The 20,576-nt window shown below is 35.0% G+C and overlaps 1 protein-coding gene across 12 annotated transcripts in view; it reads right to left on the bottom strand.

Annotated features, from left to right (window-relative positions):
• pcbp3 (poly(rC) binding protein 3) overlaps window positions 1–20,576 on the bottom strand; it is a 94,235-nt gene that overhangs the window by 33,971 nt on the left and 39,688 nt on the right. Inside the window, exon 1 of one of the 12 annotated variants that reach the window (XM_051118318.1) lies at window positions 11,982–12,028. The exons of 9 other annotated variants lie outside the window; for them this stretch is intronic. The gene's annotated coding sequence lies outside the window, so the exon portion shown is untranslated. Of the gene's footprint in view, window positions 1–9,286; window positions 9,397–11,041; window positions 11,089–11,981; window positions 12,029–20,576 lie in introns of those variants that run through there. 2 more of the 12 variants (XM_051118319.1, XM_051118317.1) reach the window with 2 other exon arrangements.

Raw genomic sequence — 20,576 nt, 5'->3', positions numbered from 1 at the left:
ATATCTTGCAATTCTTACAATAACTTTTTTCACACAATTCTGACTTTTTTCCTCCGAATTGTGACATAAGACTAATAATTCCAATTTTGAGAGGGAAAATGACTAATATGTTGCTAGAATTGTGAGTTTATAGGGTCATAAAAATTCTGTCAATCTATTATTATTATAGTGCGTTATAAATTCCAATTTTGAGAGGAAAAAAGACTAAAATGTTGTCAGAATTGTGAGTTTATATCTCCTAATTCTGACTTAACTCACAATTTCGAGTGTGAATTTATATCTCGCAATTCTGACTTTAGTTCTCAGAACTGCGACTTAGAATTCGAGTTTGTCTCACAATTCTGACTTTACAACTAACAATTGTGAGTTTATATCTCACAATTCTGACGTTATAACTTGCAACTGCAAGTTTATATCTCACAATCTTCTGAGAAAAAATTTGCAATTACCTTTTTTTTTGTTTTTTTTTCAGTGGCGGAAATGGGCTTGCATAACAATACCCCATTTGGTCCAATACCCCATTTGATTAAAACTAAACCCTACAACTATAACTAAAACTAAAATAATTTTTGTTAACTGAAATAAAGCTGAAATCAAACTGCATATTGATATTAGATAAGAAACTTGAACTTAAAGATATTAAATGAAAATGTAAACTTACTGAAACTACATCTAACTGTTGAAGTACAAATTCACAAAAAAATTAAATTAAATAAAAATAATGCTAAATAGAAAAAAAATGACAAGCACATAACAAAATTACTAAAACTAAAATGAAACAATATAAAGATAAAAGCTAATTAAAAATATTAATAAATATGGCAGCACTCTATTTACAGTCCTGTTCTGCCTATACATAACTAAAATCTCAGCAGTTATTTCTTAAATGAAAAAAACAAACATTTTGATAATTTCTAAAAAAAAATTCATCCAACTTCCGTGGACTTATAACATCAATGGATGCATTAAGACATACATTTACATGGGAGATCATATAATCTGGTTTTATTACTGTTAGAAGTATTTTAGACTTATATTTAAAGGGATAGTTCACCCAAAAATGAAAATTCTGTCATTAATTACTCACCCTCACGTCATTCCAAACATGTAAGACCACAAATTCAGATATTTTAGATTAAATCCAAGAGCTTTCTGACCCTGCATAGACAGCAACACAACTGCGTACGTAGAACGTAGTAAGGACATCATTAAAATAGTCCATGTGACATTAGTAGTTCATCCATAATTTTATGAAGCTACGCAAATGTTTTTTTGTTTGCGTCTTTATTCAAAAAATTTTTCTCCTCCATGAACATGCGTTGAAGACTAACATAAGAGAGGAGAAATTGTTGAATAAAGTCGTTATTTTTGTTTTCTTTGCAAACAAAAAGTATTTGCGTAGTTTCATAACATTACGGTTGAACCACTGATGTCACATGGACTATTTTAGTGATGTCCTTATTATTTTTCCGGGCCTTGAACGCGTCAGTTGCGTTGCTGTCTATGCAGGGTCAAAAAGCTCTTGGATTTCATCAAAAATATCTTCATTTGTGTTCCCGAAGATGAACGAAGGTCTTGTAGTTTGGAACGATGAGGATGAGAAATAATGACAAATTTAAATTTTTGAGTGAAGTATCCCTTTAAGATGATAAATAACTGCTATGCATTCACCACTCCTGCCCACTGCTGACTTCCCTAATGAGTGTAAGGTTAAGAAAAGTAGATACATGGAGTGTACAAAAAACAGGTGTTTTTATAACTGCGAAAACAGGAGGAGAAAAATAATAACCTTATTACTTACAACAGTGTGACCTTGTAATAGGAAAAATAATGGGAGACAGAACCTGAGGCTGCAATTCACTCGAACACAACCAGAAACAAACACCCACTTCCTCTAAAATGACCACCGCAGTTTAAGCAGTTCTGCAATGAGAAAATAAATCAAAATGTTTTTTTCAGACCATAGGCTGTTTTTCTAATTAATGCGAAACGGAAAGAAAGTTGAACATCAGGAGCAAAAAGACTGCATAAACAAGCCATTTGTCAACTGCTCAAAGCTATTGACTCCTACTGGCTAAAATCACAAAACAATAGAAACGTGGCAACACTGGGGGCACAATCACTGAATTTTTCTTTTTGACAAAATCATGATAATGAGAAAGGGCAAATAGTGTAATGAAACCATTTTACCAAAATACTGAACCAGTGACACAGAGGTTGCGCTAGACTTTAACATCGTCCGTCATTTTGACGGACAGGGTCATAAAAATTCTGTCATAATCTATTACCCGTCATTTTAATTTTAATTATAATAACACATTTAATTACTTTTATTTTTGTTCACATTTTCATTTTTAATCATGAACCTACATGATGACAGTGTTTAAAAACAACAAAATATGCTAAGGCTGGGTAAACAAAACAAAACAAAACAAAACAACAACAAAAAAACGATTTCTCGATTTTAATAGATTGTCATTGATGAACCAATATAGATTCTTAAATCCCAATCGATCTTTTGGTCTATGCTATTTTCAGCCGATAAGTAAACAGTACAGTGCGCCTTCCTTCCAATAAATAGCAATAGGCTAGGCTTTGTGTTACTTTTGATACGAAACAAAGTGTCAGATTTCAAAATCTGTCCATTTCATTAGGAAATTCAAGCAATAAATACCGTTTTGGCACTCTTTAACATGGCGTGATAGATTGTTGTAGCTTCTGTACTCGTCTGTGCATACTCAAACGCAAAAGAAAACATTTGTGATAGTTTCAGCCTTCAGATTTTTCCATCACTGATACAAAAAATTCCATCAATGATGGGCAATTTTCAGTTAACGCAACCTCTGCAGTGACATTAAAGTTACATGAAATTATGTTTACAGTCTGATGTGTTTTCGAGTGAAACATGGAGACGATTAAAGGACAAGGGTTAAAAGAACGAGGGACGTGTGACGTCAGAGGCTCCCACGATAGTTGACTGACATGAGCGTCTTACCTCAGACCCGCCTTAAATCAGATGTAACAGCCCGACCTCCATTGTTTCGACAAGAAAAGTGTTGCTGGACGTAATAATGAACATAGTGGTTGTCATTTACTCCCGACATCTGAGCCGCTGAAGATGCAGTGGATTACATTTGTTTGTAAAGGGAATGCTGCTCCCGATCTACATATATCCGTCTATGTTCACGCAAATCATTCGTGATCCAGCTTCACTTATAGCAGAAGTGAGTATAAGGGTTTTTTTATGAATCTTTGCCATCGCCTTTCCTAATAACGTGCTAGTTAGTAAGTTTAGTGGCTAAACGCGGCTAAAGTAAACAGGCTTGTCACTCCACAAAGAGAAGAGAGGGACGGGGTGAGCAGAGCTCATTAACATTTAAAGCAGCCTCGACCAGAACAGGATGATTTTTGCAGACCTGATTTTGGCAAGTTAAAAAATGTGTTATTTACACTACCATTGAGAAATTTTAATCAAAGTATGTTATAGATTTTTCATTAAGACCCTAAAAAATCATATCAACTTGGGAATCCAATGACCCCTTTAAGTAAACAGGCTCAATTTTAAATATATTTACAATTTACCTTTGCACTGTTGTCTGTTTTGTTTAACTTTTGTCAACTTCTGGTTATATGTCATGCAAGGTTTCATTTTTTAATTTTTAATTCCATTTTTGGAATCAAAAACTGGTTGACAAAAAGATTAGTCAATGCAGGCACATCCATGCAAACTGCTGACGCACTGTCCACTGCTAAAGCAAGCTGAAAAGCAACTGAAGGGTGCTGAGATAGTACATTTACAACACCCTACTTACTTCCTTTATTAACTCAATGATTCCTGAAGGAACACTTTGACCAGAGAAATCAAAGTCTGTATGAACAACTCTATGAACAATTTTCTTACACAACATGGACCAAATCACAGTTCAAGTTAACACAAAATGCCATTTGCAACTGGTTTTATTTCTAAAAAACAAACTAACAAGTATTTCCAAGTAAAACAGGACATTCAAAGAGGGAAAAAAGTAGGCTGGGACCGGATTTGATTAACAACGTAGACACTTGGAATAATGTTCAACAAGATTAGAACCCAAATAAGGTTTTTAAGGGTAAATCTAAATCATAAAGACGTAGATCATCATGTTTGGTGCTCTCTGGCAGAAAGAGGGGGTAAGTCCCCGAACAAGTGGGCTGGCAGAGGGGTCTGGACAGATCAAGCGCCATGATTTATCGTGTTAAACACATCACTAGTCCTGTCAGTGTATCAAGGGCGAGAGCTTAACGAGAGGCGACAGTGTTTATTGGAGACACTGGCTCATGCGAGATTTCAGGGCAAATTATAGCCTGAGGCAGTTTGTCTTTTCTCTTGCTCTCGAAATCACAACCATGGGCGGCCACGAGGATGAGAGACAAAAAGCAACCAGGAAGAAGGGAGGTAACGGAGAAATAATCAGCAGTGTAGTGCGGCGGAAGCAGCACAGTCATTCTTCATGAAAGACTGTCAAATACTATTTTCAGAGAGGCCAAAACAAGACACAAATTAAATTGTTCATGCTGTCTAAACTATTTTTACTTTTTCTCTTTTTTTAACATTCTGTCCTGGTTAAGCCATTCTCAGAACAACAAATCTGGTCATTTTCTAAAAACATTTCTAAAAAAAATATATATATATCAGAACGAATCTGGTAATTAAAAAGTGATTATTCAAAAGAAACATTATATTAAAAAACAAAAAAACATGGAATATAAAAAATATTCTATGATAAAATATCAGAACATATCTAATAATAATCGTTTTACAAAAAAATTGTATCTAAAATATAATTTTAAAATTATATATATGAAAAAAATATCTGGTAATTTTCTAAAAACATTTCTAAAAATAATAAAAAAAAATATCAGAATGAATCTGGTAATGAAAAATTGACTATTCAAAAAAAACACTAGATTTAAAAAAACAAATATGAAAAATTTTTATGATAAAATTTCAGAAAATCTAATAATTATCGTTTTGCAAAAAAATGTATATAAAATATATTTTAAAAATTATATATACAAAAAAAACATCTGGTAATTTGCTAAAAACACTTCTAAAAATTAATTTAAAAATATCAGAGCGAATCTGGTAATTAAAAAGTGATTATTCAAAAAAAAAAAAAAAAACCCATATTTAATAAAAAACAAATATGGACATTTTCTATGATAAAATATCACAACATATCTAATAATTATCGTTTTACCAAAAATTGTATTTAAAATATATTTTTTAAATTGTATATACAAAAAAATTTTCTGGTAATTTTCTGAAAACATTTTTAAAAATGTTAAAAAAATATCAGAACAAATCTGCTCAGTAAAAAGTGATTATTTAAAAGAAACATTATATATATTAAAAAAAAAAAACACACAAATATGGAAATTTTCTATGATAAAATATCACAACATATCTAATAATTATCGTTTTACCAAAAATTGTATTTAAAATATATTTTAAAAATTATACACACAAAAAACATATCTGGTAATTGTCTAAAAACATTTCTACAAATGATAAATGCATCAGAAAAAGATTTAGTAATTTTATTCTTAAAAATGACTAAAATGTGATTATTACAATATTTTTTAGTATGTGTAAAAAATCCGGTAATTTTCTTCTTAAAAATTACTAAAATGTGATTATTACAATATTTTTTTTTTAAAAATTTAAAATCTGGTAATTTTCTTTACCAAAAACTGAATTCCTCACGGAATCTGTGCCCATGCAACTTGAATTGGAACACCTGTCAATCAAAATTCTACACATTTACCATCCCTCGCATATTTTTAAAAAAATAATTCGCTAATTTGATAAAGCTTTCAGCTACCAACATAAGAGTTTTATTTAACACATTGTATCAAAATTAAACTTAAAACGGCTGAAAACATGAAAAAAAGTTCACAGGTTCCATTGGTGCCCGAATGGAAGGGTCATGCAGAGATTTTAGATGAATCAACAGTACTTGTACTTAACATGAAAATGACAATAATCAAAACCAGAATTTTGGGTAAAGAAAAACAAGAGGATTAAATGTTACATGTGTAGTGCAACAGAATAATATGATATCAAACAGGATTATGAACCCACAGCAGAACACATCCACTGAGATTTACAGGAGGATCCAAAAAAAAAAAGTAAGTCTTTATATATGTCTAGTGTTTGCTAAATCTGTATTTTCTGCTATAATAAACATACGTCAGCTGAACTGCTCACTCTCAAAAAATCAAAAAGAGAAAAAATAACAACAACACTGACGTATGTAAATAAGTAACCGACCACCCACGTCTGATGTTTTGACTCTCACATCCACAAGAGTTCACGAACGTAAAATATGTGCAAATGGTCCTCTCAATACTGATTTGACGATCTGTATTATGACTGCTTCGCCACAGAGAGGATGTTCTCTCTGTGATGAGGTCTTTATGATAGGTCATCGCTCTAACCGTGGGGAGGAATTAAATTAAAACCTCTGAATAAAGAGCAGGGTGGGAGCATTTGATCTGCAGCCATTAGACACACCAAGAGGGAATAATGTTGGAAGGTAATGCATGAGTCCTACAACTGTTGCTATTTTATAAACGCAGAAAATACAAAGCAATATAACAGGCGCAAGAAGAAAATGCTAAATATAATCTGAGTCTATCCACTGTCATCTGGCCTGCCCTAATCCTCCAAGGCAGTCATTACATTCAAACATAAACCGGCCATAAGCCTGCTTTATAATTCCACGCAATGAGGAGAATTTCACTGCAGAAAGTGTTGCTTTCATCCTAAACTGGCACAAAGTACTCAGAATGAACTTATGAACCCATCTGTACCAAGTTTATGAGTGTCAAATACTACATTGTGTATTTTGTACGTTTTCCCAATTTGCACAATAGATTTTTTTTTAAGGATAAATTTAACAGCATTTTCAAGCTTTGAATTCTGTGATAGTAGCATGGTAAAATTTCTAAATATAAGAACGAATCTAGTTATTTTCCTTTTTTCAAATATGACAAGTCAGCAATTATAATATACTATAACAAAATATAAATAAAACAAATATGGTACTTTAAAAAAATAATAAAAACATCAGAGGAATTCTGGTAATTTCCTTTTCAAGAATGACTAATAAGTGATTATTAAAATTAAAAAAGAAATTGTTAAAAACAAATCTGGAAATTGTCCAAAGAAAGAAAAAAGAAAGAATTGTTGCATTTTCTTTAGATCAACAAAAAGGAAAACACATTCAAAAAATGACCCATAACTGAAACTTAAAATTTAATATTTAAAGCAAATAAATACGCATTTGTGTGAACGGAAACTTTATTGGGATAACTGTAAAAAAGCCTAAAATTAAAAACTAAATATTTTAATCACAGAAAATGTTTTATCACATGTTAAATTTTTAACCCAACCTTCTGGGTAGTTTTGATTTAACTCAACTATTGCTTAAAAATTACTATATTTGCTGCTTGAAATGAACCCAAAATTTGGAAATTTACATTTATTAATGTAAATAATTATCAATAAATGAACATTTATTAATAAGTTGAATAACTAGTAATTAAATAATAAACATTTTTTATGCTTATTAATGCTCACCTTTTGATTATTGCTGATGCCTCTAGTAATTATGTATCTGATTTTTAATTTATTTTGGGTTAATTTTAAGCAAGAAATATAATAATTGTTAAACAATAGTTGAGTTAAATAAAACTACCCAGAAGGTTGGGTTAAACATTTAACCGCTCGGTCAAGACAATTTTTAGAGTGTATAATTTTTAAAGGGAGAATTTTAATTATCGTTTTAAAAATATTCAAAGTCACACTATTGATTAAGAACAAGATAATTACGTGTGAACTTTAGTCTTCGTTATTCTTTACTGGATTCTCAGCTCATGCACAAAATGAGCGATCACACACTTGATACAGACCAAGTCAATCGCCCAATCAAAATCTTTGATGAGAAACGTACTGATTAAAATGGCCACTAATCCAAATACTGATTCTCTAAACACACAGTCCAAGCACACTGTGTTAAAACCAAGCAATAATACACACTCTCACTGTAAAAAAAAAAATGGGTGGTTTTCTGGCACAAGTGTTCCCTGTGGGCATGTGGCATCACCAGGGCCGGGGTCCCTTTGGCTGGGCGTTGTGTCGTGAGGGAGGAGGGGGCGCATGAACACTCATATGTGAACAACTCTAGAGGAGCCTTTTGTTGCAGTACGCGTGTCTGCAGGGCCACCCTCCCCTACTCAGCCTGACAGGCGGCTCGAAAACTGTCAGCCCTGATCAGTCGCCCTTGCCTGGATCTCAACCCAAATTATATTCAAGAGCTCAGTCGCGCAGCAATGCCAATGCAAGATCAAGCAAAACCGATCCGGGGATCTGAGAGCCGGGATATCACTACCAACGACCCGTGTTATGCTAACGGCCTACTAATCGAAAGTGCCGAAATGCTAAATGGAGACACCTCTGGTCGTCTCCAGGCATCACAGTGAAAACCATTTCTGAAATCACAGACAAGCGCAATACGGATTTTATCCCTGCATCTTTAGACACTTCTGAGTGCACATAAGCTGCATTACTGACTCAACGTTGAACCAATGTTCAAATTTCATCAAGATGGTAATATAACCATACAAATTTAAAATCTCAAGTTGAAGCACTCTCAGCTTCCAAACCAAAAAAACTCTTTGTTCTGTTCATAGATAAGTCTACTACAAAGCTAGCAATGGGTGGACTGCGTACCAACAGTGTTTAAGACGAAATCTCTTCCGCTTCATTGTGACAGATAAAGAACTCATGACGATAATTGAGGTAACGACGACGAACAAAATTGTGTACCTCTCTAAAAGCATTAATCAAAGGGCAGAGCGGCGTTTAATGTTACGAACTGCCATCAAGGTCGGAATCGCAACTGAGACTGACACACAAGTCACAATCCTTCACGCCATACTGTCTGCGGCGTAGACTACTGTCGAACGATAAACAGATATAGCAAAAAACGCCACAACGTATATCAAATAAAGCAAATGAGATCAAAATATCACAAGCTACTTAAAGACGTAAATGTAGACTATACATGGTTCTAGAATTAGGAGACTTGGGACAGGAATGATTCCAATGGATTTATCGTAAGGTTAATTTTTTAGATAATTGACAAAAAGATTGCCGTTTCTTATGACCAATCATCTGACCAGGCCACAGTGTTATATCAAAGCATATGTTAAAAATAACATTCAAAAACATTAAAAGATTTACCTTCACAGAGCTCCTAACCGACGGCCACCAATACTGACGTTCGGAAAGGACTGAAATTAAAAACCACAGAGGGAAAATGATTTCTCCAGCGATCTCTCACTCAACCCCAATGGAACGGCACCATTTGATTGGTCCTGGTATGAGGTCATGTGGGTGAGGCGCTGGACACGTGATCCCTCGCCGGATACAATGCGCAAAACACAAAAAAAACGCCTAAATCCAAAATTCACTGCACCAAGTCCCTTGTTTGTCGATGGCATTATCACTGCTTGGGCTGAGGTGAAGGTTTTTGAGGCTAGAGGAGTCCCACTACGCTCAGTGAGCAGCCCCGGGGGTATTGGGGGTTGGAATCGGCACCCAAGTCTCCAGCCGTCTGGGTATCTCCAGCGGGCGACACGTCAACGACGCTGTACCCACCACTGTACATGCCCATTCCTGCGGTCTGGTCCAGCCCAGGGTGTCTGGTCACCATCTGTAGACTCTTACATCAGTTACTTCTGTCATTACACTGAATTCGTCTGTTGTGACATTTAAGCTTCAACCTTCATATGCTTCTATGCCCCTTCTACCTATCTCTCGCCCCACTCTGTCCTTGTTTTTTCCGAGCTGAAAGATGTACGGCATGAACAATAAAAACAGGCGAACAGACATGGCCTGGAAACCAGGAGGTTTAAGCCGGGTGAGGGGTGGCTTTCGATCAACATCACGATGTCTGACAGTCCTTGTGTCTACCAGCCATTTTAATCTGGCAGAGTGAGGAATTATGCTGGCTCAATCTGGATTACAAAACTCTGGCTAATTCACTTCAGATGACCAGCAGAATATGAATTAATCATGAATCATTGAAGTTAAAACCCCTACGATTATGACTAAATAATTGTTACTCAGGCAAAAATCTCAATGCCTTTGAGTGAGGTTTAAAAAGCCAAAAGATGACATTCCAGAGGGATACCACTTGAAGGGGACATCAGATGCAAAATTCACATTTACATGGTGCTTGCATATAAATGTTTTAATGTCTTAGCAGCGTGTGGACACAACTACCTTCAGCCAGTTGTGTGCTGTCAGCCATTTTCTCTGCACTTGAGTAGCTGTAGCGACAACAAATTTCTCATAAGCAATGCAGGTGTTTTGTATTTGGATGTAAAAGCGAACATCTAAATTGAGTCTTCAATTTCTCCCAACATGAGAGCCACTAAGAACACAGTGGATTATTTTGTTTTTGATGGAATCGTGCCACCAAATACACAAAAAAAATGGAAAATAAGTGTGGGGTGAGCGGTAGCTCATTATCATTTAAAGTGACATGCACCGAAACGGCTCGCTGTGAACAGAGCTGTTTTTGATCAGGTAAAACGGTGTTGCTTTACACGACCATTGAAGAAATTTATCCAAAGTATGCTGCAGACATTTCATGAAGACCTTAAAGAATCATATCAACTTATGTAAAATGGGCATCCGATGTCCCCTTTAAAGCATAGTACACTAGCAATTCAGATTCTAGTTACTCCTGAGGTTAAGACATCAACTTGAAACGTCTAACTTTACAGACCAATTGAATGGGTGCTTCTTTCATTCTCCACTGAGGTTAATTCAATCCAATCACTGAAGGCAACAGAAACACTAATTCAAAGAGACAAATGTTCAAACATTCACAAAGAGAAAGAAACTTCAAATGATTCCAGTGAAAAAGTGCAAAACAAAGTCATAAACCCTAGAAATACATTCTTAGTGCAGCTTATCTAGCATCCTTACCAGTTAGAGGGAAGTTCTCGAGGTTGAGTAAGGACCAGAGATGGAAGACAGTAGGCACAATGAGAGGAACGTGAATGCACCTAGTCCTATAAGTAAACCTGACTGATGCCCCCAGCAAGGTCAAAATGCAGGGTGGGGTGGAGAGGCACAGTTGAATTGTTTGGGAACTGCAATTGTTTAGCCTACAGCTAAATGATTGTTACTCAGACAAATATCTTTGAAGATGCCTTTGAGAGGGGTTTAAAAAACAAAATAAACCATTTCAGAGGGATACCACTTACAGGGGACATCGGATGCAAAATTCTCTTTTACATGGTGTTTGCATATAAATGTGTCCTATATTTGCATATTTCCACCCTCAGCCAGTTGTACGCTGTTCGTACAACAATTTCTCATAAGCAATGCAGGTGTTTTGTATTTGGATGTAAAAGTGAACATCTAAATTGAGTCTTCATTTTCTCCCAACATCAGAGCCACTGAAGACACAGTGGATTAGTTTTGTTTTTGATGTTATCACACCGCCAAATACAAAAAAAATGGAAGAGGGGGTGGGGTAAGCAGCAGCTCATTATCATTTAAAGAGACATGCACCGAAACGGAAGCTGATGAAGTTAAAAGGTGTTGTTTCCCACGACCACTGAGGAATTAGTATGTTGCAGACATTTCACAAAGACCCTAAAGAGCCATAGCAACTTGTGGAACATGGGCATCCAATGTCCCCTTTAGCACAGTACACTACCAATTCAGATTCTAGTTATTCCTGAGGTCAAGACCAACATAAGACTTGAAAGCGTCTAACTTTGAGTCCAATCGAATGGGTGCTTCTTTCATTTGATCTATTCATCTAAAGCAACAGAAACACTAATTCAAAGAAAGAAACTTGCAACTTGCAAAATGAAATCCTAAACCCAAGATATACACATTCTTAGCACATCCTTACCAGTTAGAGGGAAGTTCTCGAGGTTGAGTAAGGACCAGAGATGGAAGACAGTAGGCACAATGAGAGGAACGTGAATGCGCCTAGTCCTATAAGTAAACTCGACCGATGCCTCCAGCAAGGTCAAAACGCAGGATGGGGTGGGGAGGCACAGCTGAGTTGTTTGGGAACAGCAATGGGTCCATCAATTGAGCAAGCTAATAGGCCCTGACGAGCATGAAGGAGACAAAGATACAACAATCATCCAGAGTTTGAAAGGCTAAAGGTCACCTGCTCTCATAGAAAACACAATGAAAACTTTGTGCAGAACATCAAATCAGTCTCTTGTTCTTCAACATACCATGTGTCTAACAGAGCTCTGCAGAAGCACTTCCTGGATTGATCAGTTTAACTTTGTCTGTAAGCCCTAATTGAGCCACAAGCCTGCAGGGTTTAATTAAGAAGCTCATTACTGACTGCATGACACGAGGACTGCTGTACTGGCTCAGTGCTTTGCTTCGAGAGACCTTAAAAATCCATAAATCGCTGAGCGTAGAGGGAACGTGCAAATGCCTATGCTAGTACTGCATGATGGCGGCCTCTTATTTTATGCACTCGAGCAAAATCTCTTTCCACTTAGATCCACTTCAGGATGTTCTTAGTGACAATGCGGTGCCCTTTTGACACTGGAAAGAAAGGTTCTTACCCCAAAACGCTGGAAGTCAGCATGAGAATGTTCTTCCTTTATAAGAGGAAGTGGATGCTTAAGACAGCTGCCCCGGAGGTTTGGAGGAATTCTGTACTTTAAGTGTATCCCTTGGCCGTACCTTCACACACAGGCTAAGGATAAGTGGAAAATTCTGTTGCCTCGGGTCTCGGTCACACCGCTGCGGACTGGCTTTTGTCCCTGCACTAAAAGCTTTTACGCCATCCCTCTCACCCAGACCTAGCTAGAGTCAGTAATGGAAAATTTCGCCTGACCCTCCATTTGGTTGCAGTGAGAGCTTTCAATAATGGGACACCCCTGCAGCTAAAACCAATAGCTTCTGACATCAATTTCAAGCGGAACTTTCAGGGTGGAACTGTCACCTTTATGGTGCATAAACAAGCTTGTTAATCCACAGAGCTAAAACATGCAAGGCCATGTAATGTACAAAACATAATACTTTGCGTAAAAGAGAAATGTACATGTGAGCTACATCACAGATATAGTCCAAAATGGTGTTATTAAAAGAATAGTTCGACCAAAAAATTAAATTCTCTCATCGTTTACTCATGTCATTCCAAACCTGTGTGACTGAATTTCTTCTGTGGAACACAAAATGTAAACTTCTAAAGAATATTTTGTAGATAATAAAAAAGTATCCATTCACTAACTTAAGAGACCACTGACGTCAAACAGGAGCCACATTTGTTCGCTTTCGTTATGTCAAAAAAATAGTCAGTTACTCAACTAAAAATTCAACTCAAGAAAGAAAGCATGACAAAGAAAGTATTTTGGAGTGACATTTGGATGAATAAATGACAATGTAATTTTTTATGTTTGGGAAAACTATTCCTTACAGAAGCAGTTCACTTTCAGAACAAAAATTTACAGATAATGCATTCACCCCCTGGTCATCCAAGATGTTCATGTCTTTCTTTCTTCATTCGTAAAGAAATTATGTTTTTTGAGGAAAACATTTCAGAATTTCTCTCCATCTAATGGACTTCTATGGTGCCCCGGAGTTTGAATGTTTAAATGCAGCTTCAAAGGGCTCTAAACGATCCCAGCCGAGTAAGAAGGGTCTTAGCGAAACAATCTGTTATTTTCTTTAAAAAAAACCAACCAAACAAACAAAAAGACAACAAAAACCAAAAAAGGTACAATTTATATCCTTTTTTTTTTTTTTTTTACCACAAATGCTCATCTTGTCTAGCTCCGCGTGAACTTTGTGTATTCCGGATCAATACAGTTAGGGTTGGTTGAAAAACTCCCATCTAATTTTTTCCTCCAACTTCAAAATCATCCTACATCACTGTTTTACCTTTTTTTTGTAAAGGGCGTTGATGGGAGTTTTTTGACCTACCCTAACTGTATTGACCTGGAACGCACAGAGTTCACGCAGAGCTAGACAAGGCGAGCGTTTGATGTTAAAGAGTATATAAATTCCACAATTTTTTTTTAGAAAATAATGGAATGAGAACCTTGTTCCTCGGCTGGGATTTTTAGAGCCATTTAGCGCTGCATTTAAACTGCATTTTGGAAGTTCAAACTCGGGGGCACCATAAAAGTCCATTATATGGAGAAAAATCCTGAAATGTTTTCCTCAAAAAACATAATTTCTTTACAACTGAAGAAAGAAAGACATGAACATCTTGGATGACAAAGGGGCAGGTACATTATCTGTAATTTTTTGTTCTGGAAGTGAACTACTCATATAAAGGGAATCTTTTATTCTTTCCCCTTGCCTAGAGAGGTTGAGTTTAGGCACAAAAACATCAAAGTTAGGCTTGAAGAGAGACATTTCTTAAAGCCTTTTGTTTACGAATACTTAAGACATTTAAAATATAAGATATTATTCCATTATGTGGATATGAACACAACATAAAATGTTTCATTCGTGCAAGTTCCTTTCCAACTTTAATCCATGTGTTCCTTTCTTGTTCTCTCTCCTGACACAAAGGCTTCTCGTATTTCTATCAAGAATCACAAACCAAGCAATTCCCAGATCAAACAGAAAAAAACATGTTTTTTAACAGGTCATTTTTTGACCACACTAACTTTCATATGGGTAAAAACAGTAAAACATTCATCAATATCTTTTGTGTTCCACATATGAAAGTAAGGCAAACAGTTTTGGAACATATCTGAATATCTAGAAGTCCGACATCAAAAAGGAGACGACAACAGCTTCGCTATGTTACACACATTTACTCTGTTTATGTAAAGTTTTGGATTTACCATCAACAGTTTACATGCACAGAATAACTTGAAACTATTGTGGATGCACAGCAAGAAATGCACAATGCAAGCTGCTCTCCAAAGACTATTAATTCAATTATATTGTTACAAAAAAATATTTCAAATATATGCTGTTCTACTCAAAGATCTATTTATCACTTTCTATTCATGAAAATGAAGCGAAGCATAAAAAAACAATACAATAAAATTGAAGCAACACAATTTTTCAGCTCTGAATATAAGAAATGTTTCTACAATGCACCAAATCAGCATATTAGAATGATTCTTGTGACACTGAAGATTAGAGTAATGGCTGCAGAAAATTCAGCTTTACCATCACAAGAATAAATTACATATTTATATATATATATATATATATATATATATGAAGAGTTCAGATGCAAAACCAGCTAAATCCATCGGACGCATTTCTTTAAAATGAGCATTTCTTTCTGGCTACTTTGTATAGGTTTCTATGTATGTACTGGCACTTCTGATTGGGTTGAGGCTGGAATTTAGTGAGTTTGAAGTAAAAGTATTTGATGGACATATACTATGTGTCAGGAGCATTTACTCAGTATCATTATCTCATTTTTGACCGAGATGGCTTTTAGCTGGTTTTGCATCTGAACTCTTCACATATATATATGTATACATATACACACACACACACACACACACACACACACAAATGCAAGAAACAGGATTAAGAGTGAATATGAAAAAAATTATCTGACAGATTCTGCTGTGTGTTACAGCACTTCCAAAAAGATTGCTATATACTACAGGATTACAAGCAAATACTTTCTTGGGAAGCTGCTTTAGAAAGCTTTCATTTAAAACGCAGGAGTAAATATTTTGACTGAAATGAATAATAAAAATGCAAAAGCAGAAGTCAAATCGCTCAGAAGTGTAATGTAAAATTATAATTTGGTGCAGAGATATTCAGCTATTGTGTATCAGAAGGAAACATGCAGTGCATATTAATGTAGTCCATCCTCCACTAAGATGTCTGTTCAGGTCAGTTTGGCAGCACCCTACATGGCTCAGCCTTCCTTAAAGCAACGCCTCATCATCCTTCAAACAGCGCCAGTGATTCAGAGAGACCTCTTGAAGTCTTCTGGGTCTTTCCTTCCTCGCTGTCCTATGCTATATCTTCCCCGCATGCACCAATCCCTCCCTCTGATCCACAACACGGAGGCTAAACGCTGCTGCTCATGTGGCCGGGCACCGAGACCCAGTGACACAGGACTGAAGTGGCTGAGGAAGATGTCACAGCCACTCACTGATGAAGTTCTCCCAGAGTTCTCTTGCCAAACTCCCTCTCCTCATACACACTTCAGGCTATTCTTTAGAGCATGTATGACTCCTACTGTCTACGCTGGCAATGTGAACACACAACGCAGAAAAACAACTGGCGAGCTAGAATCAAAAATCTTTTATAACGGTCAGTCGGACATATAGCCTACATTGCTATCTGACAAAAAAGGAAAATGAAATTGAGACTGCAATGCCAGCAAGTAATTGCAAAGAACAAGTCTAAATAAATCAACATGCATTTATCAGTGTCTGGACGTTTGTCTCAGGGGAGTTGTGAGTAAGATATCATCCGCACTTTTTGTCGAGAAGGCAAAACGATTAAAAAAAAAAAACCCTCAGCACTCAGTGGCAGAATTTTGAGGAACAAATTGTTCCACTGACTCTCATATTTTTTTAATCTAGAAAAGAGGTTGTCTGTTGCATTTTACAGATATTCTCTTGTATTCTCGTTTGGGGAGCTTATGTGAAGACTAATGTTCTATTCATGAAAACTAAAAAAAGAATAAAAACAATTCAATAAAATTAAAGCAACAATTTTTTGACTGAATATAAGAAATGTTTCAGCATCAAATATGCATATTAGAGTAATGGCTGCTGAAAATGTAGCTTTAGCTTCACAAGAATAAATTACATTCATATTTTTGCAGATATTTACTAAAAGAATTCAAGTTGCAATTATGAAATATAAACTTAAAATTGTGAGATATTAAGTCAAAATCACAAGAAAAAAACTATAATGAGAAAAAGCTTAAATAAAATAAAATAAAATAAAATAAAATAAAATAAAATAAAATGTCACATATATGAAAAAAATCCTAAGAAAAAACTGCAATTTTAAATTATAAATAAGATGCAATTACAAAAAAAGTCACAAAAATAAGAAATAAAGTTGCAATTCTGAGATATAAACTCATAATTTTGAGATATGAAGTCTGATATAAAGATATAAACTTCTAATTATGAAATATTAAGTCACAATTATGAGTAGTCACAACAATGAAAAAAGTTGCAATTTCAAGATAATATATATTTACAACTTTAAAATATAAAGTCACAATTACAAGAAAAAACATAATAGAAAAAAGTTTCAATTCAGGGATTGAAAAGCTGCAATTTCAAATTAAAAACGTACAATTGTGAGATAAGTAGCAATTACATAAAAAAGTTACAATAATGTGAAATAAAGTTGCAATTCTGAGATATAAACTCATAATTATGAGATATGAATTTGAAAATTACAAGAGAATCAAAATGATGAGAAATAGCTGCAATTCTGAAATATAAACTCATAATTGAGATATGAAGACGAAAATCACAAGAGAATCACAATGAAAAATAAAGTTGCAAATCTGAGATATAAACTGGTAATTGTGAGATATGGTTTTATAATTATAAAAGAATCACAATAATGAGAAATAAAGCTGCAATTCTAAAATATTAACTGGTAATTATGAGATATGAAGTTGAAATTACAAAAATCACAATAATGAGAAATAAATGTGCAATTCTGGGATATAAACTCACAGTTGTAAGAAGTCAACATTAAAAGAGAAATAAAATTGCAGTTATGACATACAAACTCTTAATTATAAAATACAAAATCAAAATGATGAGTAGTCACAACAATAAAAAATGAAGTTGCAATTCCAGGATAATATAGTCATTATTGTAAAATATGAGGTTGCAATTACAAGAAAAGTCTTAATTTTGAAAACTCTCACTATGAGATATTAAGTCACAATAATGGGGGGAAAAGTAACAACTGCCTTTTAATTTGTTTGTTTTCTTTTCTTTGAAGCACATACAGACTTCCATAGTTCTAAGGATAATTATATCTGACATTGTATTTCTATATTGCTGAACACACACACACAAAACAGTGCAGTAATTCCCAAAAAAACAAAAGAGAGGGAAAAAAGAATGTAGTAATCTCACGCTGCTTCTAGAAATAAATAGAGCTGTGTTTGCATATTCATGCATGCAATACTTAGATGTGTGAGGGCACACTGTATAATATGCTTACTGTGTATAAATATATCTAAAGCTTTTAAAATTTATAGATCTATAAAATCAAAGCCAAAATGCCTGCCTTTGTTTTCTGGAGTACTGAGATGAGATGAATGTGTGTGTGTGTGTGTGCGTTTAATGCCCTGCCTTAGAATCAGTCAGGCTGCATCAGCATCAAAGTGAATCATTAGTGGCAGAGGAAAGTATTGCAAAGCAGGCTTGAACAGAAACAAACAATCCATGTGCTGTTGAAAAGCATGACTGTTTAACAAGGCAATTTATGCAAAACACAAAAGTCCTTTTGCTACAGACCAGATCAATGTGGCAATCGCTCTGGATTTTAAAAAAGCTAAAATGACAGGCAGGGGGCGGTTCTGTGGGGGGGACTTTTGTAAGGCTGTTAAAATGATCAAATAAAGTGTTTTTAGTACTAAAAACCTCCTACTTCCAGAGCATTCCGTGACATAACCAGTCCCAGACTATTTTCTTTAGACACACATGAATAAAAGAATATTTGGAAAGTAATTCCTTTTAGCCATTATTGCAGTTATTTTATTTATCCTGCCATTTCTTGTCACTGTACACACCGTGTGCATTTGCAGACTGCTAAACCTCCTTACTGTTTATCGGAGGTGCATTTCTGTTCTTAACACAACCATGTCTTACCAAAACCATAATTAGGTATTGTTCAACATTCAGATTTTCAACCGACAGGTATACATTACTAAATTAAAGGGACAGTCCACCCAAAAATAAAATTCTGTCATCATTTACTCATTCCAAACCTGTACTGAATGCATTTTTCTTCTGAGGAATACAAAAAAATAACAAATAAATCAATTTTAAAGAATGTTGGTACAAACTGTTTCAGACCCTATAGAGGGTATGCATTGACATCACTTTCCCACCAGGACATGCCCCCTCAGCCTTCCCTTAATAGGGAAGATGCGAAAATGTGAGTAAAACAAACAATAATCAGTTTAAACTAAAGGTTGTTAAACTTGATATAATGTTCCTAACAACTTAACAAATATCCAGTGGTGAATGCATATTGACGCAGCCAGAAATAGTCTTTTCTAACACTTATGTGTCTGATTTTGATGCCGAGGAAAATAGGTCTAAACCCCAGTGATCACTTGTAGCAATGTTATATATATCGTCATATCGTTCAGCTGAAAAACGCATATAGTTGTTGTTAGTGTTTATTTAAAAACATCCAGTTATGCAGAATTTAATACGGTAAAAATTTAGTTGATGACTTGTCAATATGATATACTAAAATACAATATATAGGATATGATTTTACTGCACAATTCAACATATTAATATTAAATGATAACTGCAAATCCACGTTTCGCTGCCTGGAGACCATTTGTTTCTTTGAACTGCAGTCTGTAAAAATATACCTCAGGTTTCTTGTCAAATCTCTTTGTACAGTCAATCGCAACGCTCGTTCTGGTGTTTTGTGTTCTGCCGCACGTTGAAACCAATGTCATCCAGTCTTTTTGCCACTCAGTGAGCATAGCCGCAGTCGCTTCAGCTAATGGTGATATCACATGCATACCCTCTATTAACTTCTATAGTATTTTTGTCCATGCGATGTAAGTCAATGGGAGCTGAAACTGATTATAGCACTCCTTTTTAAAAGGAACACTTTTGTACTTTTTAGGTACTAATATGTACACTTTAGCTACTAATATGTACTTTCAAGGTACCAAAATAGTCCACTTAGGTACAAAAATACCGCCTCAATGACAACTTCTGTACCTTTTTTTTCTGAGAGTGATCCACTCTTCAAAATATCTTCTTTTGTATTTCACAAAAGAAAAAGTCATACAGGAACATGAACATGAACAAGAATTTTCTTTTGTTTATCCTTTTAATACTATCCCTTTAATATACTTTACAAAAATGGTCTATATATTTAAATAATATATGGATATATACAGTATTTAACGTAAAATGCAATTGCCTTTCTAAAGGCAGAACTAGCCCCCAGTCTGCTTCCTCCAGCTAAATGGTCTAGAACCTTCACTACCGACAGGATGTTTTTACAAGAGCTTTGAAATTAAAAAAAAAAAAAAATGATGGTGAGGGTCTACGCTGTATGAGAAAGAACTACAACAATCCACAGAAATATTATACAAGGCTCATCCTGATTTTCAATTACAGTTGGCTGGCTCATCTTTCTGTACAATAGGCTACATCTCAAGATCTTGTGTGCAGGAAGTTTTAAAATCCAATGAGCTAAAAACTGGCAGCAGTATGTTTGCATGGGGGTGTTTTCCACATAACAAATCTGAAAAGCAGAATTCATATCGGAAAGCAATTTCAAGACCTGGTAAATA

This window comes from Labeo rohita, chromosome 9 (genome assembly GCF_022985175.1).
Source record: "Labeo rohita strain BAU-BD-2019 chromosome 9, IGBB_LRoh.1.0, whole genome shotgun sequence".
NCBI classification, from domain to species: domain Eukaryota; kingdom Metazoa; phylum Chordata; class Actinopteri; order Cypriniformes; family Cyprinidae; genus Labeo; species Labeo rohita.
Note: the sequence above shows the minus strand (reverse complement) of the source record. Positions and strands in the feature narration are given on the sequence as shown.